Raw genomic sequence first — 23329 nt, 5'->3', positions numbered from 1 at the left:
AAAAAAAAAAAAAAAAAAGGGACAGAGAGACAAACTGAATTTTTTTTTAATGTTTTATTCATTTCTAGGAGAGAGAGAGAGACAGCGTGAGCAGCAGCACAGAGCCCGACGCAGGGCTCGAACCCACGAACCGCGAGATCATGACCTAAGCGAAAGTCGGATGCTTAACCGACTAAGACACCCAGGCGCCCCTGAATTTTTGAATTAAGGCTAGCCACCCAAAGAAAACAAATTCAAATCTTCCTCAAAAATGTCTGATTATTTTTCCTGCATAATAATAAAAAAATGTTGTTATATAATCTCCAAGAGGCTGGTGCAGTTCACACTAATCATTGGCATTTTAAGGGCCCAGCTCTGAGAATAAATGTCTGAACACTCAAACTATAATAAAATTAAATGAGAAAATGTGCTTATCCATTATATCAAATACATAACCCATTTGAAGAATGGTCTTAATAACATTCACTTAAAAATTGATTACTGTAATAAAAAATGCTTCGGCCCAATTGGTTGTATTAAAAAGATACAGTGGAGGGGCGCCTGGATGGCTCAGTTGGTTGGGCGTCCAACTTCGGCTCAGGTCATGATCTCATGGTTCATGGGTTCAAGACCCACATCAGGCTCTGTGCTGACAGCTAGCTCAGAGCCTAGAACCTGCTTCAGATTCTGTGTCTCCCTCTCTCTCTGACCCTACCCCGCTCACACTGTCTCTCTCTCTCTCAGAAAGAAATAAAACATTAAAAAATAAATAAAAATAAAAAGATACAGTGGATGTGAACCTTGGTATGGAAAATAAACTCAACTGCCAATATTAATTATTAAGGTATGTCCCTCTTCATATTCAATATTCAATTTTGTCTTCTGTTTAAATATCAAACTTGAGGCTACTTGCATAAAATAGAATGATTTAGAGGATTTTTTTTTCCAGAAGTGAATTTTTATTGTGTGGAAAACCATACTTACCATTTACCATGGTGTCCTGGCAGTCAAAACACCATGAGTCTCCTAGATCTTGTCATTCAGGTCTCTCTGCTGATAGTGTGTCCTGCTCACCTCCCCAAGGACTGAGTTGCTTGAACATTAATCATTGCTATAGCTTAATCTTTTATTTTTGTGCTTTATACTTGATAATGAAATTTTATAAACACTTCTAATTGTAAGTTCCTCAAGGGCAAGAACTATGACTTTCATTTCCCGTGTAAGCGTTCCACATTACAAAGTAACACTCACCATAAAAGATGGTGTTGACCAAATTACTCATCTGGGAGATTAAATTAGATATCAGTGTAGAGCATCTATGAAAACAATATTTATCTCAGCTTCTTGACAATAGTTGATTATCATTTTCTTGAACTTTACTTCTTCCCTGTTTCTGATTGCCTAAACCAAGAGTCTATAATTAAAATATTTAATAAAGAAAAAGAAAGATATTCCAAATAACAGAGCATACAGTATTATGCTGATATAAATGTATCTGAGTAGCTAACATTTATTGCATTTTTATTAGGTGATCTTCATTATTTCAACCCAACTTTAGCTTAACCTAATTAACATGGTCAGTCCTCATTTACTCTCATTCTAAGAAATAGGTTATGAAAGAGACAGCTACTTAGGCTTGTTTCTTTCTTTCTTTCTTTCTTTCCTCACCTCCCTTCCTCCCTACCTCCCTTCCTTTCTTTCTTTCTTCCTCCCTCCCTCTCTTTCTTTCTTATGGAAGTATAATTGACATACAATGTTACATGAGTTTCAGGTGTACAGCATAGTGATGCCACAGTTCTATACATTACTCAGTGCTCTCCACAAATGTAGGAGCTAGCTGCCATCATAAAGAACTATTAACAATATTACTGACTGTGTTCCTTTTGCTGTCCTTTCCATTCAGTGGTTTATTTACTTTATAACTGGAAGTCTGTATCTCTTAATCACTTTTAACTATTTTGCTCATCACCTCCAATCCCCTCCACCCCGGAAACTACCAGTTTGTTCTCTGTATTTAATAGGTTGGTTTTTGTGTTTGCTTTGTTCATTTGTTTTATTTCTTAGGTTCCACATATAAGAAAATCATATGGTATTGTCTTTCTCTGACTTATTTCATTGGGCATGATACCTCCTAGGTCCTTATATCTAGGTTCTAGAACCTTCTAGGTCCAGTCATGTTGTCATAAATGGCAATATTTCATTCTTTTTTATGGCTGATTAATATTCCATTATTAATTACACATTCCATTACATATTCCATTATTACATTAATCCAATATAATATATTATGTATAATTTAATAATATGTATGTATAATTATACATATATGTATGGTAGACATGTGGGTTGCCTTCATATCTTGGTTATTGTAAATAATACTATGATAAATATAAGTATGCATATATATTTTCAAATTAGTGCTTTCATTTTCTTTGGGTAAACACCCAGTAGTTTCTTAAGAATTTAAAAATAGGAATACCTAATTTTCTTAGGTGATGTATGAGAAAACCATTATTGGGATCCAAATGGTCCATTTAAACTCCTCTCCATCTATACAGTCGTCTTTGACATTTTTACTTCTCATTTTCTTATTACTCCAAATCAAGAGCTGCATTCATCATGGAGGTATTTGGAGACTGACATTGTCAGAACTCTGTGCCCATGTTTACAAGCTGTTTGCAAGCCAGATTTAAGAGCCTTGATAAGAGGTTCTATCAAAAGTTAAAATATTTTTCTTATATTCCTAGGCAACAGAAATAAAATTTGTTCCCAAGGGTCAGAAAGATTGTGATATGAATGCATCAATACGCTCAGCACCAGGGGGAGGAAAAGAATCCATGGATGGGCAAATCCACTGTATTCAGAGTTCATTGAGAGTCTCAAACTTAATTTAAAAAAGGGGATTTGAATATTAAAAACAATCAGGAAGGCGCATTTTTGGCAAATGTGGAGAAATTCAGATCCTGAACAGTGGCAAAATTTCACATTCACAACAATTGAGTGGGCTCTATGCTTGGTCAACAGGCTATTTGAGCCCCTTTTCAAAGATGAGAAAAATGTTCTAAAAGGCCAAAAAGCAAAGTCATCTAGGACATTAAGAAGTTGTTTGCTTTTTTTTTTTTTCCCCAAACTAGAGACTCTGATCCGTTCTGTGTAAAGGAATCAGAAACACATGGATTAAGCTTCACTTAAAACAAACATAGGTTTAAATGTGGGGAGAAAGCTTTGGGCAAAGTTTGTTAAGAGCTTCCTTCAAGCCCAAATATTTGCAGAAAGGATTGATTTTTCCAGAATGCAAGTTCCGTGTCTAGTTTGATGGTATCATTCACTAGAAATTGCTATTCACCTCGTGTTCTTCTGGCCCAGATAGAGCTGTCATTTGCTCTCTATTATTTGTCTTCCCCAAATTGTAAGTGATTGCTTTCTATGCCATGCTAATGCTCGTTTACAAGAGCAGACTCACAGAGCAGCAACTAGGCAGCTCCATGTTCTTGAATTTGAGGCCTGTTCTGTGCCTGAACAGTGCTTATAAACATTACCAGGTGCATCTTTTAGGCATTGTTTCCAGAATGGCCTTCTCACAATACTTCTGATGCGACTCCAGCCACTTTGACTTAATTGGTTTCATGTGCCATTCACTCTAATTTTGTGGAAGGCTGGTTTTTCTCTGGCGATGGGTGACATTTTCCTGGCCCGGCAATCACATGCCTAGGAGGTTTCTACTCTTGCGTGAAGGCGAATCCTGGCCAAAGGAGCCTGGCTGACATGCTGGAGGCCCAAATCCTCCAGACACACAGAGCACAGACAGAGAGCAACTGGCGCCATGCTGCTGATTCCCACCCATCTTCAGCACATTAGGGTGAGTCAAAGGTCTTCCCTTTGTTTTCAACAAGTGAAACTAGGTCTCCAGGATTTAAATGCTGAGTTAGAGCTCAGCTCATAGAGTAAACGGGGAGACTGGAATATAATCATCTAAGTTAAATAATTGGAGCCATGGGTCTCCACGGTCTCCACACTTGACTGTGCACTGGAATGGCCTAAGAAGCCTAAAAAAACAAAAACAAAAACAAAAACAAAAACCCAGAAAACAAAAACAACACTGATACCTGGGTCCCATGCCCCAGAGGTTCGGGTATAATTGGTCCACTATGTAGTCTGGGTGTCCAGATTTGTTAAAGCTCTCTGGATGATTCTGCTGTGCAGCCAAAGTAGAACACCTCTCAACTTGGGCTTCAGTTCTGATTATCGTAATAAAGCTAATTATTGGAATACAATCATGAAACTCTAGCTGCATATTAGATCCACCTGACATGAGTTTTAAGCTGCTAATACTACTGCCCAGACCCACCCTCAGAACTTCTGATTTACTTATATAATATTAACTATGGTTTAAGCTCTATTCTAAATGCAAGGTATGTGTATACACACATACAATGTATTATTCCTTGGCCTAAGTTCTAAGTGTGTTCTAAGTTATTGGTCTAAGCTCTGTAATAAGTGTGTGTGTGTGTGTGTGTGTGTGTGTGTATGTATGTATGTATACTCTGCAATGAGCCTATAAACTAGTTACTTTTAATAGCTACCTCCAAAATGGTCCCAAGTGAGCCTTGCTTCCTGGTACAAGGCTGTAGTCTCCTCCCACACGGAATCAGGGTTGATCTTTATGACCAATGAAATACAGCAGTAGTGATGGTGTATGACCTCAAGGCTAAGTTATAAAATGCATTACAAGTTTCACTTGGTCTCTTGGGTCACTTTCTTTGGAGGCAGTGAGAAGGCATGTCATGTGGACTCTCAAGCAGTCCAGTAGAGAAGACTCTGGACAGAAATGAAACTTCCTGCCAACAGGAAGCACCATTTTGTCATTTATGTGACCAAACCACCTTAGAAGTGGATCCTCTAGTCCTACTCAGGACATCAGATGACTGCAGCCCTAGCTTAGAGAAACCCTGAGCTGGAAATGCCAATCCAAGCTGCTCCTGCATTCTTACCCAGAAAAACCATAAAAGATCTTGAGAAGATCTTTAAAAAGATCTCATTTCAGGTTATTTGTTATGCTGCATTAAGATAATACTATTATTATTCCTATTTCACAGTGGAGGAAACTGAGTCATAAAGAAGTTAAGTAAGCTAAGATTACAGAGCTACAAAGGGCATATTTGGAGACTAAATTAGGTCATTTGTTTTCAAAACCTGTGCTCTTAAAAATGATGCAATGAAATTGTTCGTGCACATTGCCATGTCTCGCTTGATGGAGAGGTTACAATGGCAAAAATACACCAAAGAAAGTAGGTTCATGCAGACATCTTACACGTTGTGTATCCATTGCCAATTGTCTCAGAATTATCAGACCCTCAGAATGCTGTCCTTTCCCTAGTCATCCTACACTTTCTATTCTCTCCTTTAGCACACAGCTTTGAAGGAGCTCTTGGGGGATCAAGCATTCCAGCCCTATGGTTTTTTTTTTTTTTTAAACCAATACCTCAAAACACAGTTATGAAGTCTATGTTGCAGATGGGTCAACAAATATATCCTCATATATAAAAATGTTTTCTGCTCTAAGTTAAACCTTTATATAGGTTTAACAAACTATGAGAACTAAGCCGCTGTTTATATTTTAAAGAAATCCTTCTATGTGGTGTAGAAGACATTCAGAGGTTTATGAGACAGTAAGACCTCTGCTCTGCCTTTGCTGTGTAACTTCAGGCAAAGCACTGAATGTCCAGCTGCTGCTCTTAGGGATTCTAATTAAGCTGTACTTGGACGAAATCTACACATGGGGTTTTGTAAAGCCTTCTCTGTAATTCAAAGTGCATCCAGAATTGAAAACTGCTGATATAATCTCTTATAGTCTCACTTTACTCATTTGTTAAGTGAAGGTAATAATACTGAGCCCTTGGTGGGTTTTTGTTTTGGTTTGGTTTGGGTTTTTTGTGTGAGGATTAAGGATAAGTAATTAAGACAAGCTCCAAGTATGGTATTTGGCAAATGGCTGGTACATGATGAATGCTAGCCATGAGTATTTGAGGTTTGTTTTAAAAATTTTTATTGTGTTATACAAAGATTTAGTACTTGCTTAGATACATCTATTTATTAATTTTCCCTAGTGAGTCCTAATGCTTTCATGTTTAGAAATCTCTTTCCCTTCAAGTGTCTTATGATTTCATTTTTACATCTATCCCCCCTGTCTGGAATTTACATGAGCATATAATGCAACGTGAGGCCCTAAAGAGTCCATTTTCCCTTGACGTGCCTTAAATCCACTCCTGCCATTGATTGATAACACCTTCCTAGTTCTATATTGAGTTTTTAGGTATACACCAGCAACTATTTCTGGAACAAGTACTCTCATAAATAGACTGTTACTTTATTCTTGTTCCAGGTTTTTAAATGCTTACTTATTAAGGCTTTGAAGCATCTTTAATATCTGTTGGATTAATTCAAACATTTGCTACCTGTTTTTAATTAAAAATTTCTCCAATATTTCTGACTGAGATTCCTTTTGAGAACATCAAGTTCTTACCCTGCCTAAGATCCTTCAGTAATTCTTCGTCCCCTAACAGAGTTGCTCAATATCGCCATTAAGTTACCCCAAATGGAAAGAAAAGTAAATAATTTACTCAGGATCAGGGGTATGATCCAAAGTAGCCTACAGAAAGCAATATTCCACTTCTCTAATGTTCCATTTTTAAAATCCGAAAAACTTTACAATCTATTTTCTAATACATATCCTTTTTTTTTACAAGTAGACTTTATTTTAATAGCTGTGTTAGATTCACAGCAAAATTGAATAGAAGGTAGACACATTTCCCATGTATTTAGCCAACACCTGTATAGCCTCCCCCATTGTCAATGGCTCCCACCAGAGTGGTACACTTGTTAACATTCATGGACCTGCACTGACACATCATCACCCATGGACCATAGCTTACATTAGGGTTCATTTTTGGTGTTGTATAGTCTATAGGCTTTGACAAATGTGTCATGACCTATATCCACCATCATAGTATCATACAGAAGAGTTTCACTGCCCTAAAAGTCCTCTGTGCTCTGCTATTCATCCCTTCCCCTTTCCTCGCCCATGGCAACCACTGATCTTTTTACTCTCTCCATAGTTTTTCCTTTTCCAGAATGTCATCTAGCTGGAACCCTACAATATGTAGCCTTTTGAGATTGGCTTCTTTCACTTAGTAATACTCATTTAAGTTTCCTTCGTGCCTCTTCATGGCGTGATAGCTCATTTTTTTAGTTACTTTTTTTCCCTTCAAATAAAATAGCACTTCAGTAGAGATGATGTGTGTCTATCCTGTTGCTTTAAGTAGCGCTTGTCCCTTTTGCCTGTTGTGTGCGCCCTGGCAGTGGCCCGGTTTGGAAACCGAGGACTTATTGGAAAAAGATAAAGGTGTATTATGACATACTCAACCCTTTTTTGACCTATCTCTTGTTATCTTACAGACTCACTTACTTTTTTTTTTAACTTTTGTTAACATTTATTTATTTTTGAGTGAGAGAGAAAGAGCATGAGTAGGGGAGGGGCAGAGAGAGAGAGAGAGAGGGAGACACAGAATCTGAAGCAGGCTCCAGGCTCTGAGCTGTCACCACAGAGCCCAATACGAGGCTTGAACCCATGAACCATGAGATCATGACCTGAGCTGAAGTCAGACACTCAGGAGACTGAGCCACCCGGGTGCCCCAGACTCACTTTCTACCACACTTGACAGGCACTCAAAAGCCACCACTATAAAACAATTTGCAGTTCCTCCATGGATAACAGTGGCTAACATATTGTTACTTCTTATTGGATACCCCATCCATATGTAGAACATGCATCAAAGAATGTGATTGTTCTAAAATAAGCCCACAAATTCTTTGTTTCTCTACTTTTTCAAAGGCAAGGACTGATTCTCCTTCCCTTGAGCATAGGTCATATTAGAGACTGGCAGAAGTGATAGTGTGAGATTTTAGCGATTCAGTCAAAAGGGCATTGCAACTTCTTTCCTTCCTTCTTCCTTTTTCTTTCCTTCCTTCCTTCTTTCCTACTTTCCTTCCTTCCTTCCTTCTTCCTTTTCCTTTCCTTCCTTCCTTCTTTCCTACTTTCCTTCCTTCCTTCCTTCCTTCCTTCCTTCCTTCCTTCCTTCCTTGATCATTTGGAAGCCAACCACCATGTTGTTAGGATGCTCAAGCAGCCTTGGAAACAGATTCATGTGGAGAAGAACTCAGACCTTTTTCCAGGAGCTAGCAGTGACTTACCAACTACATTAACGATCATTCTGGAATCAGATCTTACAGCCCTCTCAACCCACCCCAGATGACATGTTGACCACAGCTTCCGGGGAGACCTTGAACTAGAAGCACCCAGTTAATAACAACACTCCTGAATTCATGATGTGAAATAATAAGTGTTTAGTATTGTTTTAAGCAGCTGGATTTGGGGTAAGGTGATGCGCAGCAATCGATAGCCACTTAACCTTCACAATAATCTGAGATTGCTTACATTCTTAATCCAAAGTTTTCAAAAGAGGAAACTGAAGCATAAAAAGATGAATTTACCCGTCCAAAGTTTACTTACCATTAAGCATCCCTTTCCTCTGTGGTTTTCTGCAAAATGAGTCTTCAGACCAGTTTATTCCTCCAACTTGGTTCAACCTTAACAAAATATAGAGACTGGAATAGAAAATGATCAAGGTTACTACAGAAAGCAGAACTAAATTTATTTGAAAATGTCAAAGTGGGGTGCCTGGGTGCCTCAGTCGGTTAAGCATCTGACTTCAGCTCAGGTCATGATCTCGCAGTCTGTGGGTTCGAGCCCTGCATCGGGCTCTGTGCTGACAGCTCAGAGCCTGGAGCCTATTTCAGATTCTGTGTCTCCCTCTCTCTCTGCCCCTCCCCAACTTGTGCTCTGTCTCTCTCTGTCTCAAAACTAAATAAATGTTAAAAAAAAAAAAAGTCAAAGTAACTGTGTTTCTAAACCTGAGAGAGCAAGTGAGAGTATATGCAGGTCATTTCATTGTAACTTCATATGAAATTATAACAAATTACCCCCAGTTTTAGGAATGTATTAGGTGCCTGGTACTTGGTATATTCAGCATATCTAGCTTCTACTGCAACTCTAGAAAATACTTATTCTTACCTTCATATTACAAATGAGAACACTGAGGGGCACCTGGGTGGCTCAATCAGTTGAGTGTCCGACTTCAGCTCAGGTCATGATCTTGCAGTTTGTATGTTTGAGCCCCGTGTCAGGTTCTGTGCTGACAGCTTAGAGTCTGGAGCCTGTTTCAGATTCTGTCTCTCTCTCTCTCTCTCTCTCTGCCCCTCTGCCTCTTGTAGTCTGTATCTAACTCTGTCTCTCTCTCAAAAAATAAATAAGCATTACATTTTTTTTGAAAAAAAGAGTGAAAATCCCAAACATAAATATTTAGATTCCCTTTCCTTAAAAAAAATACATGAGAACACTGAAAAATGTTAATATATTCCACATACAAGTAAGAAATAGATTTCACACAAAGACCTCATTTAAAAAAAAAATGAAAAGCATGAATAAAAGCATCATAGAAGTAGTAGAAGTTAATAAACATGGTGGAGCATGGCAGGTAAAGTTCTACCCCAGTATTCAAGATAATGAAAATTAAAACAATAAATTCCTTACTAGTCAAATTAAAAAGTAGAGCATACTTTTCAATGGAAATTATGAATGCTGGGATACAGTTTTGAAGAAGGCTCCTTTTTTTTAATGTTAGGTGCAAGTAATAAATCGTTAAAACATTGATGGGAAGCAGTTGGATGACAATGTGTTAAGAATATTAAGGGGTGCCTGGGACTCAGTCGGTTAAGTGTACAACTCTTGATTTTGGCTGAGGTCATGATCTTATGGCTCATGGGATGGATCCCCGTGTCAGGTCTGTGCTGACAGCATGGAGCCTACTTAGGATTCTATCTCTCCCCCTCTCTCTGCCCCTCTCCTTCTCTCTCTCAAAATAAATAAACTAAAAAATAATAACAATATTTTAAAAATTATGCCCTTTGACCCATAACTCTATTTCTACATATGTATTCTAAAATAGTGTCAAAGAAGTAGACATATACTTCCACACGAAAATGTTTATGATAGCTCTAGAAAGAGAAGGACAAAGGATGAAAACTTATATAACTAACAGAGAAAGAATAAAATAAATTACTGTATCCACAAGACAAAAGGCCGTGTGGTTCTTATGGAAGACATTTACAAAAAAAGAAAAAATTGTAATAAAATATTTAACAGGTATTGAGACCAAACTATTGAGTTATTGTACTGATTGCTGAATTCAATTGAAAGGTTAATTTTATATTCAAGTTTATCTGCATTTGGGAATCAGAAGAGGTGTATTAGTTCCCTATAGATCTCATAAAATACAACAAACTGGGTGGCTTAAAGCAACATAAATCTAGGGGCACCTGGGTGGCTCAGTTAGTTAAGCATCTGACTTTGGCTCATATCATGATCTCTGGTTGGTGGGTTCAAGCCCCAGGTAGGGCTCTGTGCTGACAACTCAGAGCCTGGAGCCTGCTTCAGACTTTGTGTTTTCCTCTCTCTCTCTGCCTGTCTGCCTCTTGTACTCCCTCTCTCTAAAAAATAAATAAACATTAGGGGGAAAAAAACTATAGGACGCAGGAGGCGGTGTGGCCTGGGATTGGCGGTCAGGACGTGGGCTGTCATGTCGGCTCTGACAAGGTTGGTGCCTTTCCTTTGGGCTGGAAGCCACTTGTTCAGAGGCCGCGGCTCTGGTGAGCCTGGGGGCAGTGGAGTCCATCATGCCGGTGGCAGGGTGCACATCGAGCCCTGTTATAGGGAGTTTCCCTAGCTGACCAAGTCCCACTTGGCCCAGGCCGAGTTCTTCAGCGGGACCATGCAGTTCTGGATTCTCTGGCGGTTGTGGCATGTCTCAGATACTGTGCTGGGTCACTTTCCATATCCAGATCCTTCCCAGTGGACGGATGAAGAACTAAGTATCCTACCTGATGATGAAGACTGAAACTGTCGCTTGAGCTCTTCCTAAGCGGAAGCCAGGTCAAAGTTTCAAGCAGTTGTGGACTTCATATTGTACATGAAAGTTATAAATTAAAGTGTTTTGGTCAAGAGAAAAAAAAAGAAAGAAAGAAAAGAAAAAAAGTATAAAACAACATAAATCTATTGTCTCCCGGTTCTGGAGGCAAGGAGTCTGAAATCAAGGTGACAACTGAGTCATGCTCCTTCTAAAGCCTGGAGGCGGGGAGGCGGGGGTGGGGGGGGGGTTGGATATAGCCAGGGGTGCCTGGGTGTCTCAGTTAAGTGTCCGACTTTGGCTCAGGTCATGATCTCGTGGTAGGTGAGTTCGAGCCCCACATCTGGCTCTGTGCTGACAACTCGGAGCCTGGAGCCTGCTTTGGATTCTGTGTGTCCCCAACCCCCCCACCTCTTTCTCTGCCCTTCCCCTCCTCATGCTCATGCTCGGTCTCTCAAAAGTAAGTAAGTAAATACATAAATAGGAGCCCAAATTACTCCAGTGTGATCACATCACAACTAACTACTTCTGCAAAAACCCTACTTCCAAACAAGATCACATTCTGAGGTACTAGGAGTTAAGATTTTAGCATATCGTTGTTGTTGTTGTTTTGAGTGGGGCGGGCAGAATTCAACCCATAACAAAAGTGAAAATATACAATACAAGACAGACTCGCTGAACTTGGTTCACTGAAGAGATGTGATAATAGGTATCTGTCCAGAGATGTCCTCAATTACCACCCATTATTGTCCTGAATGAATCTGAGTGGCATTTAACCCAGCTATTAAAAGGCATCCATCCCCTTTCATAAGAGTGTTGTATCAATAGTTGTTGTGCAACTAGGCTAACATCTACGTTCCCACTTTGCCTTACTTTGGATTCTTGGCATCTTTGTTTATGAGCCTTTTAGCTCTCTGTTAATTAGATGAGAAAGTGTGACCACACATCTACTGTAGCTGCAAATCAAGGAAAGGACCCATACCTCTGCCTCTCCCCCTCTTAAAACATGAGATTTACATACATTCCTAACATCTCCATCAACTTGCAAACTTCCCTTCTGTGTTGTGCAAACTCCTCATAAACCTAAAGCCTTTAGTATAGATGAAAGTATTTTTGTAAATGAATATCCTATTTAAAAATTTTTAAACGTTTATTTATGTTTTGAGAGAAAGAGAGAGTGCAAGCTGGGGAGGGGCAGAGAGAGAGAGGGAGACACAGAATCTGAAGCAGGCTCCAGACTCTGAGCTGTCAGCACAGCATGGCTGGAACTCACAAACCGTGAGATCATGACCTAAAGTTGGACGATTAACCGACTGAGCCACCCAGGCGCCCTATTAATATCCTATTTTAAAAGAAGGCTTTTAAATATACAGGCCCTTCTCCAGTTCCCTTTCATGAGAGTAGAGAAGATCTGAAGTTGTTTATAATCTGAAGCGTCCATCAGACCAGCACAGAGTTTACTATGACCAAAATGGGTATTATATTTTGCCACTGTGGTGTACATCTTTATCCCTCAAAGTTAAACTGACTTGTATATACTTTTGACGATACCAACAGTGATTATCTAGGCTGAATGAGAATGAAGGCAATGTTTCAAAAACACACTGAGACTCAATACACTTTGAAAGCTCTTTTCTTTAGAAAGGACGGCGGAAGTGGAGGCTCTTAATTAAGTCATCTTATTGCATCTTTTCGAGGTACTGTTGTCACAAAGCAATCAACCATTTGAGTTCCTCTACCACATAGAAGGGCATACAACAGTCAAAAAGTTTCTTTATGAACTTTAAGGCCCTTATGAAATATCTGAAGAATTACTTGCTATTCACTGTGTTCTCTTCAGATTGCTTTGTCTCTAATATCCTCTGTTTCAGAAAATTGAGGACGACCTACCACATTTTAAAGTAAAAATACATTGGGGGAAAAACTTTCAGAGCTTCTATGATCATTTATTCTTTAGCCCCTAATTCACTTATATGCCTCATTTCCTACTATTCCCCCCTTTCATTTGCATGCTCCAATCTACAGAATGTTCTGCTATTTCTAAAATAGAACATGGTACATGTCCATGCCTTTTTCCAAGCCACTCCCTCTGTTTAGAATGACCACCCTTTTTCTCCGACTAAGGGGAAAAAAACAAATTATCCATTAAAAGAAAACTTAAGTGCTCTATCTCTGTAAAACATTTTCTGATTTCCCCGGAATTAGTTATTTTTAAGTTAAATATTTTAGAGTGGATCTAAGTGAAAAGAAAAGGTCCTCCACTAGTTCTTCTGATCCCCACTCTCAAGAGATAACCATGTTTAATTTTTTATGTTTAGATATGTTGTTTATTGCCACATTTCTTTTTTTTTTTTAAATGTTTTATTTATTTCTAGGAGAGAGAGAGACAGCGTGAGCAGGGGAGGGTCAGAGAGAGAGGGAGTCACAGACTGAAACAGGCTCCAGGCTCTGAGCTGGCAGTCAGCACAGAGCCCGACGCGGGGCTCGAACCCACGAACCGCGAGATCATGACCTAAGCGAAAGTTGGACGCTTAACCGACTAAGCCACCCAGGCGCCCCTATTGCCACATTTCTAACTAAAGATATTTGTCACTGTTTTTCATTATTTTTGACTACTGTTATGAAAGACAAAGATTTAGGTCTTGTACTTTTCCCTATTTCCCTAATGGTCCCAAAATTTTCAGGTACATTGTTGTTGTTACTTTGTAGGCTTATCTACTATTTTTATAACTTTAATATGTATAATCCATCAGTTTCAGTCCCACCGACTTTAGGCAGTGTATGTTAAATCACCAGTTTGTAAAATGAAGATTCATGACTTGAACCAAGACTTGCAAGCTGGATGGGCCCTGGTAAACTACTAAGACTTTAATTTGGGACTCTGAAGGGGTAAACCCAAAAAAAACCCAGTGAACCAGAAATAAGATAAAACTGAAGTCAGCCCTGGAAACACCTAAATCCCTTAGAAGTGAACACAAAAACTCTCTCTAAAAAAAAAAAAAATCTTAGGTCTCAAACTAATTCTATAAATTTTCATAAACAATGTCTAGCACACAAACAAAAAATAACCAGGAATAATGGAGAGAGTCATTGATTAAGGAAGAAGAAGGAGGAGGAGGAGGAGAAGAAGGAGAAGAAGAGGAAGGGGAGGGGGAAGGGAGAAAAGCAAAGAGGGTGGAGGAGGGAGAGGAGGAGAAGAGGAAGAAGGAGGAGGGGGTGGAGGAGAAGGAGGAAGGGAGAAGAATTAGAAGAAAGAAGAAGAGGAAAAAAAGAAAGAGGAGGAAGAGAAGAAGGAGGAGGAGAAAGGAAAAGAAGAACAATATTCAATAGATGCAGACCCTTGGGATTCAGAAATAGTTACCAGACACAAATTTTAAAATAATAGTATTTAATATGTTCAAGGAATTAAAAGATAAGACTGAGAATTTCAGCAGAGGAGTGGAAACCATAAAAAACAAAAATCAATAAGCAGCACTTAGAATATTTTGGCTATAAAATATTGCTTACTATAAAATCAACTAGTATGATTGCAGGTGAAATAAATTCTATGCCTTTAAATCTGTGCCACTCAAATTGAAAATGTTATAAAAACAAGAGAAAATGAAACCTCTTTTCTTTCATCGTATGTGAATTTTTTCACCACACTTAAATTCCTCTAAGCCATGCAAATGTGTGTTTGCTTCATATTTAGATTATTATTAGTTTATTGGTTCTTCCTGTAGTTTTTGACTATCATTTTTGTTCTGTTTTTGTTGAGAAGAGAACTATAAGTCACCTCTCCTATGTAAATGAGAGAGCCAATTTCTTAATTATGTCATGTAGTTAAATTACAATATTTTTATTTTGAGATGATTTTTTTCTCAGATGAACAAATAGTAGTGTTGAAAGTTGGACCTAAAGTTTTCTTTGTCTGCTCACATTACCTCCTAGTATTTCTTTTATATATCTGAATTAGCTCCGCTTCTCCTCAACTCCATGTTCTTTTTGTGTATTCTTCCCTTGTATTGCTAGTTTATTCACAGAGAATTTTTACAACTATAAAATGCATGGGATGCATGGGAGTTACACTTTCTAAATGTTTGCATTTCTGAACATTCAGAGTGCAGACTCCTAGAATGATCTTTTTATTTAAACTGAGATTTTAACATAATGTGTCTGGTCTTGCTTTCTTTTCTTTTCATTTTCTTTTTCTTTTTTCTTTTCATTTACCCAGCCTAGGACTTAATCTGAATATTGGTGATATCACAACTTTTAGTTCTTAGATCATTTCTTTCTTTTATTCTCTCTCTTTCTTTCTCTCTTTTCTTTTGGAATTTTTATTAAACAAATGTTGGACCTATGAAATTCATCTTTAAAGTCTTATCAGTTGTCTTAATTTTTCATCTCTTTATCTTCCTATTTTGTTCAGCCCTTTTTATTTTTGTTATTATTTAACAATGTTACTTTATGCTTTTGTTTCCTGAATTTTTCCTTTTGTCAGAGAGTTGTGTTCATAAGTTAAGATAAAATGTTATTTCCGATCACTCTGACAGTAAAATGCAAAAAACAAAACCTTATATTTCTTTTCTCTTCTTTCTATAATTTCTACTATTTATCATTTGTATCATTTATTATTACCACTACTTCTTTTCTTGCTATTGGCTTTCATAAAAATCTCTGTTATCCTTAATTATCTGATTATGTTTTTGAATGAAGATTACATATTGTTTAACATTAGGAAACATCATTTTTTTTTTTGCCATTGTTTAACTGTTTAAGCCTGTTATGAAGTTCTGTAAACTTATTTCTTCTCTAGATAATGCATTCCTTGAAAGCAGAAACAGTGTTCTATTTGGTTTTTATAACCAATACCAAGCAAACACATGGGTCATAGTTGAGACTTAATAAATTAAGAACTAAAGAAAGAAGAAAAGTTATGTGATTTTCCCACAAGCTTCCTAAATGCATGAGTATAAACACTTTTAGAAATTTAATTATGCTAAGTTCCAGATTGGCTTGAAAGGTATCTTTGATTATCTCTCTTTCTTCTGATTATTGGAAAAGAAAACATAATTTAATTTAAATTATCTTTTGAAAAACATTCCACCTGTCCTAATAAAAGCTTACATTTCAAAAAAGATGTTTTGGGGTGCCTGGGTGGCTCAGTCCGTTACAACTGACTTCGGCTCAGGTCATGATCTCATGGTTTGTGGGTTCGAGTCCTGAGTTGGGCTCTGTGCTGACAGCTCAGAGCCTGGAGACTGCTTTGAATTCTGCATCTCCTTCTCTCTCTGTCTCTCCACTGCTCATGTTCTGTTTCTCTCCCCCTCAAAAATGAATAAGCATTTAAAAGAAAGTTAAGTTTGAGTTATCTTCCAAAGAGAAAATTATTTGGTGCATGGTTTGCTACGAGTGGCATTTAAAAGCATCAACAGTCAGAAGAGGAACCCAGAAGGCCGATGATATTACTTTTTTTAAGCTAGAAATATTAAACATAAAATATTTTAAAAGTTTTCATCCTCTGGTCTAATTTCCACATTTATTTTAATGTAAAACTATTTCTAGATACAAGAAGAGGTATTTGGGAGAACTCCAAGGACATAGTTTCCTTAATTATGTAAATAATCTTCCCATCTACCCAACCCAGACAATTTATAGAGGTTAGAGGTTGTTCTTAATGGATACAAAGACTCATGACTCAGAAAATCTAGGTAAAGTATTTTAACTTTGGCCAATAAGCACCTTTCTCAATGCTTACTTTAAGAGGATTTATGATCATAACTCTTTAAGTTGAATGTTCAAAAATTTCACAAAGAATATTGAAGCTTTTCAAGACTGCATAGTTAGAAAGGTGGAGCTAATACCAATGGACTTGAGAGACTGGAACCTAGAATATTCTTGCTTTAGCCATAAGACAGCCCACTGTCCTGCTCTTGGTGAGTTCTCATGGGTACTATTTCATTAGTCACCAAGTACCTCTCTAATACTAGTCTTGTCTCTTCCACTCATATTCCTCTTAGCTTACCAGAGTCATCTTTCCAACTTGAAAGCTGAACCTTTATGTGAAGGGCAAGAGTGGCAAACGAGGTGTAGAACAAAGTATAAGCCTTAGTTTTAGACCAGTGGTTCTCAAACTCCAGCACACATCAGGTTCACCTGGGCTTAGTAAAACACAAATTGTGGGGCGCCTGGGTGACTCATTTGATTTGGGTCTGACTTTGGCTCAGCACATAATGTTAAGTTTTCACAGTTCATGAGTTTGAGCCCACATCAGGCTGACAGCTCAGAGCCTGGAGCCTGCTTCATATTCTGTGTCTCCCTCTCTCTCTGCCCCTTCCTGGCTCATGCTCTGTCTCCTGGCATCTCTGAAAAATGAATAAACATTAAAAAAATTAAAGCACGAATCATTGTCCTTCCCTCTACCCACCCCCAAATTTCTGATTCAATAGGCCTGGTGTAGAGCTCAAGTATTTTTATTTCTAACATGCTCTCTGATGATGCTAATGCTGCTGAAAGATGTTTACATTCTGAGAATGAAACCACTGGAGTGTATCAATGTGACAGACATGGATAACAGCTGGGTTTGAAACATTGACCCTGGGTTCCCTGAAGGAGTAATGGATTTCTAGTAAGCCATTGAATAGACAGGTGAGGAATTAGAGGAAAAGATCAGATTTGGAGATAAGAATTTGGATGTCAGCTTATACAAAATACCATATATAAAGCCATGGGGGGATGGACAAGGTTGTTTTGATAAAACATAGGCAGTGAAAATACATTTAAAAGAGAAGACTAAGTAGTCTTCCTGAAAAATTATTTTCATCATGCTACTTTTTGAACAAAAACTATAATCGCTTCCTATTTTTGGCTCTGTGGTCCGTCCTCAAACTTTTGAATCCAATATCCAGATTTCAGATTGTTCTTTGTAGATACAATAGAATGATTGTACATTTCATTACAGTATAATATTGGAGACATTTTTGCTACTATAAAATAATCATCGCTGATACCTATTGATGACTTCTTTTGTTCAAGTACTATTCTAAACTCTAGCTAACTAGCTCACTGATAGATGATGATAGATACATGATAGTTAGATAGATAGATAGATAGATAGATAGATAGATAGATAGATAGATAGATAATTCCAAGTAGTTGGTATTATTACCATCATTATCATCACCATCCTTGTCCTTAGTCTGTAATTGAGGAAACTGAGACACAGGTATGTAAAACAACTGCTTGAAGGTCATATACTGGTAAGAGGTGGAGCTGGGGTTTAAGTCAATCTTACTTTGACTCTATGGTCTGTGTTCTTAGTTATTCTACCTAACAGCTGCTATATCGGACTGTAATGAACATATATAACGAATTAGAGTTCCAAGCAGAAAAGTTCCTTAAAAACAAAGCAAAAAGGGGGCACCTGGGTGGTTCAGTCGGTTAACGATCTGACTTAGGCTCAGATCAAGATCTTACAGTTCATGAGTTTGAGCTCCATGTCGGATCCTCTCTCTTCCTCTCTCTCTGCCCCTCCCCGACTTTTGTTCACTCTAAAAAATAAGCATTAAAAAAAAAATAACCAAGCAAAAGCAAGCTGTCAGATTCCAAATGGTTGAATGGCTCTTTGGCTCCTAAAGTCTTTTAGAATCGACAAGAAAACAATCATCAGCAATCACTGAAAGTTAAAAAAAAATTACAGGTCAAACAAACAAACTTAGAAGCATCACTTAGAATGAAATAATTTTATCTCCTAACCTACTTCTATAGTGTAGTTGAAAATAAAACCACATCGAGGCACCTGGGTGGCTCATTCGGTTAAACGTCCAACTTCAGCTCAGGTCATGATCTCACGGTTCGTGGGTTCTTAGCTCCGTGGGTTTGTGCTAACAGCTAGCTCAGAGCCTGGAGCCTGTCTTCAGATTCTGTATCTTCCTCTCTCTCTGACCCTCCCCTGCTCACCCTGTCTCTCTCTCTCAGAAATAAATAAGATGTTAAAAATTAAAAAAAGAAAAGAAAAGAAAATCACATTATTTTATACTAGTTGTGAAATGCCTTGTCCAGCTGGGGGTTCTCCGGGGATCCTCAGGATTGTACTGGAGTCAAGCATCCCTCCTACCACTATAGACCCTTCTGCCTAAATTTCAAAGCCGATCTTTGCCTGGCCACATGGTAGCTATGGATTCACTTTGTGAATGCTCACTTGGGAATATTTTGTGCTTGTTTGTTTTTATTTCTGCTTTCTGTTTCTTTGTTTGATGAAGTGATCATTTCTCACTGGCCATGAACAGAATGACCTCTTTCCAATGTTTGTTGCCCTCAAGCCTGTTGAGAATGGAATCCGTCTCAAAGACCACTTCCTGTCTTACTTTGTCCTATGCATTTCCTCATGGATCAGATTCCCAGTTATGTATTTCTAACCCTAAGTGTTGTCATCCTGAATCATTCAAGTTAGATCTTCTTGCCTAATGAGGTCACTTGTAGGAGTCTTCTTTCCTTAGCAAGATGGGAAGTACACAAAAAAGTAATGAGCACTGGGCTGAGTACATGCTCTACAGATAATTGTAATCTGTTTAGTTTTCCCTAAGTTTATGAAGTTGGGTGCTTATTATCAGTCAATTTTGCTTCTTTCTGCCTTGTCCAAAATATCAACACACACACACACACACACACACACACAATGATGAAACACAATTACTTAAGAGAACAGATTATGTGGGAAGCTTATCTTATTAATTCTAATAAAATATTTAAAATCATAAATAGGCCAAGTGGAAACTATCATTCTATCATGAAACTAGTTAATAATAAATATTTGAATTCTAAACAATACTACTTTATACTACTACAAACATTTTCAAGAAGGAGAAATCTACCAAAACTGTATATGAGTGGCCTGCAGAAGCTATTTTACTTTCAAAGGAAGAGATTAAATAGACTTGTGTTTATCTATTTAATGTTAACTGAATCTTAGTCATGTTCTGTCACAGAATCTGGATTATTTAAGGGTCATTGGAATTTTTATGCTAATAGAAAAGATGGCACATATGGTGGACAGAAAATGAAGGCGCCTTATGTTTACCAAATGTTACAAAATACAGACATGCAGTTCAATTCCCGAAATTCTTCCTTATTATTCACATTTCTGTCAGAAGGAACCCCACTAGCTAATCTCAATAATTTCAAAATGTTGCAATCATCATTCCTTTTGTTGATACTGACCTAGAGTGTCTGAGGCAATAATTTGCCTCCAGCTGTTTCTCGTGGTGACTGTTATGTTGAGAATACTTCCACTCAAACTGAATGAATGGAACCAAGATGTTAATTCCTTACCAAGATTCTTGAAGATACGGGTTGTCAATAAACAACTTTGTCCTCCCATCCTGTTTACCTTTTCTAAATTCTAGCTGCCCTGCAAATCTACTTCTGGGTTATCCATTATGTTTCTGTTGACTTTTGTGATCCTCTGAGTGACATTGGAAGCAACAATAGGAACTATTATTTTGGACTGTTTTCTTTCTTTTTTTAATGTTTATTTATTTGAGAGAGCACACTCGGATGCTTGAGCAAGACACAGGCAGAGAGAGAGAGAAAGAGAGAATCCCGAGTAGGCTTTGTGTTGTCGGTGCAGAGCCCGATGAGGGGCTCGATCCCACGAACAGTGAGATCATGACCTGAGCCTAACTCAAGAATCAGTCATTTCACTGACCGAGCCCCCCAGGCATCCCTGGATTGATTTCTGATTAACCACAATTATACAGTTAAATGGAAGCAGTGAGAACACATAGATAAAAAATTTCTTCAAAGAGGACATGTCAGATACTGCTTTCTTAAAGAAAGATTTCCTCAGCATTACCATCTGGAATGTTCTCTCCTTGATATGACCCCCCACACACACACATCACCTGTAAAATTTTTGGCAACCATCCAGTATTTAAAAATTAATTTTTTATATACCTATGACTTGTTCCTTCAGTAGATAGTTCAGTTGAAATATTTAGTCTCTTGCTATCCAAAATGCCTGGTATAGCACCTTACATATAGCATATACATCATAAATACAATTGCTTAGCCATTCATAAACAAGGGTTTTGTTTCATCCAACAGATGTTCCTATAGTATGGCATGTAACTTGAAATTTCCTTAATTGAACCGTATGTTAAATATATAAGGATGCTCTTACTTAAAGGCATCATAAAAAGATTGGATTGTAGAGTTGGCATAAAAAAAAATCTGGTGTAGTTTTCAACCTACATTAACATACCCCTCTAGACTGTACTTGGAAATGGTCATTGAGCCTCTGTTGAAAGTATCCAGTAGTAGAAAAAGAGCCGAAAAATTCCCATTCTCCTTTTGTGACTATTCCATAAAGCACGGCGTCATTTTCAATCAACCTTTTAGAAAAGAATCCAAATTGATTTTACACACATCGGTTCACATCTCCTCCTTGTTGAACACAGATGACCGGGCACCTGATCACATGCTCCTCAGTCAGATGCATAGGCTTTCCTGAACCATCGAGACCATTCAAAAATCCTTTGAACAACCAGAGATTTATAGCTGCCAGTTAGTCGTGTGAGAATTCGCCAGTTGGAGACAATGTCCGCAACAATCCGGTAAGTGTTTGCGGCCTCTAGAAATAAGGGAACAATGTCCTCTCTTGGCAAGGGGTCCTGGCGAGCTCCATGGAGCCCCAGGTAGAATGCAAATTTGGAAAGTTGTGCCGCCAATGTGCTTCAGCTGGAGAAAAATCTGTCGTGAGATGCTTATCAGACATCCTTTCATTGTCTCCCTAACAATGGTGAGCAGTTCCACAAGCAGCCACTCCGAATGCCTTTCTGAGCAGAACGGACCCTGCCAAATAGTAAGAAGAAGAAGAATACGGGGTTCCCCCCACTGTCTGAAAGCAGAGGGTTCCTACGAAGGCTTTCGCACACCGAAATGGCAAAAAAGCGAAGGGGCGAGTACCGTTTCGCAAAAGCCAAAATCCTCGTTGGGTTTCTCTCCGTTTGTGATAAGAGGTCTTCAAGTAGGTCTTTTAGTACAGGACGCAGAAGGGGAAGGGACCCAGCAGGATGTTGATGGGGGGTTTTGGGGGTCACAGTGAGACCATGGAGACAGTGGTGAAGATAGTGTCTAGTTTGTGCCCTACTTCCTCTATTTGTTTGAAGTCATTTGAAGTAAGATGGATTTTAGATGCATTGTATTAAAAAACATGGGGGGCGGGGGGTGGCCTGGGTGGCTCAGTCAGTTGAACATCTGACTCTTGATTTCAAAACAGGTCAGGATCCCAGGGTTGTGGGATCGAGCTCCGCACTGGGCTCCTCATTGAACATGGAGCCTGCTTGGGATTCTCTCTCTCCCTCCCCCTCTGCCCCTCCCCCAATCATGCTCTCTCTCTTTCTCTATTTTTTTTTTTTATTTTTTTTTTGAGAGAGAGAGAGACAGCGTGATCAGGGGAAGGGCAGAGAGAGAGGAAGACACAGAATCCAAAGTAGATTCCAGGTTCTGAGCTGTCAGCACAGAGCCCAACATGGGGCTTGAACCCACAAACTGTGAGATCATGACCTGAGCAGAAGTCAGACGCTCAGCCGGCTGAGCCACCCAGGTGTCCCTCTCTCTTTCTCCAAAAAAATAAAAATTAAACTTTTTTAAAAAAACCATGAGAGGTTTTTTGTTATTGTTATTATTGTTTTGGCTAAGGATTTGTTTACAGGAATCTTGTGCCAACTGTAAGTATTTTATGACAACTATCAGGAAAGCTGAGGAAAATGAACTCTCAAACCAGGATAAATTTTGGTTTTGATAGCTGTATGGTGCTAAAACCTCAAGATCCTCTCTGCACATTTTGTTCTTATGCTATTAAAAATTGTGTTCTCAAATTGAGGGTTGATGAGGGTAGGGGAGAGGGGAAAGTGGATGACGGGCACTGAGGAGGGCACTTGTTGGGATGAGCACTGAGTATTGTATGGAGGTGAATTTGACAATAAATTATATTTAAAAAAAGAAAACTTAAAAACAGAAAGAAACAAAAACTTGTGTTCTCTCACAGCTCACTTATAACAAGAAGCTCTCAGTGCCTCTTGCCCAGATGGCTCGGAGGTCGTAGGGCAGCCCTGACCTGCTGACTTTAAACCTCACTCTAGCAGGGAAGGACACACTCAGCCACAACAATACTGCCCCTTGGTGTGATTCCTTGCTGCCAATATGCCAATAGAGGTACTGCATGCAATCTTTCTTGCTCCATGTCTAGTAAAGATCGTCACTTCCCCTCGGTGGTCATAGGAATAGAAAGAGTAAGTTACACATGGCTTCTAATTTAAGGATTTAAAATTTTTTTTAATGCTTATTTA

This window comes from Crocuta crocuta, unplaced genomic scaffold, assembly GCF_008692635.1.
Source record: "Crocuta crocuta isolate KB4526 unplaced genomic scaffold, BGI_CrCroc_1.0 scaffold24, whole genome shotgun sequence".
NCBI classification, from domain to species: domain Eukaryota; kingdom Metazoa; phylum Chordata; class Mammalia; order Carnivora; family Hyaenidae; genus Crocuta; species Crocuta crocuta.
The sequence above is the reverse complement of the archived record's forward strand: the minus strand, read 5'-3'. Positions refer to the sequence as shown.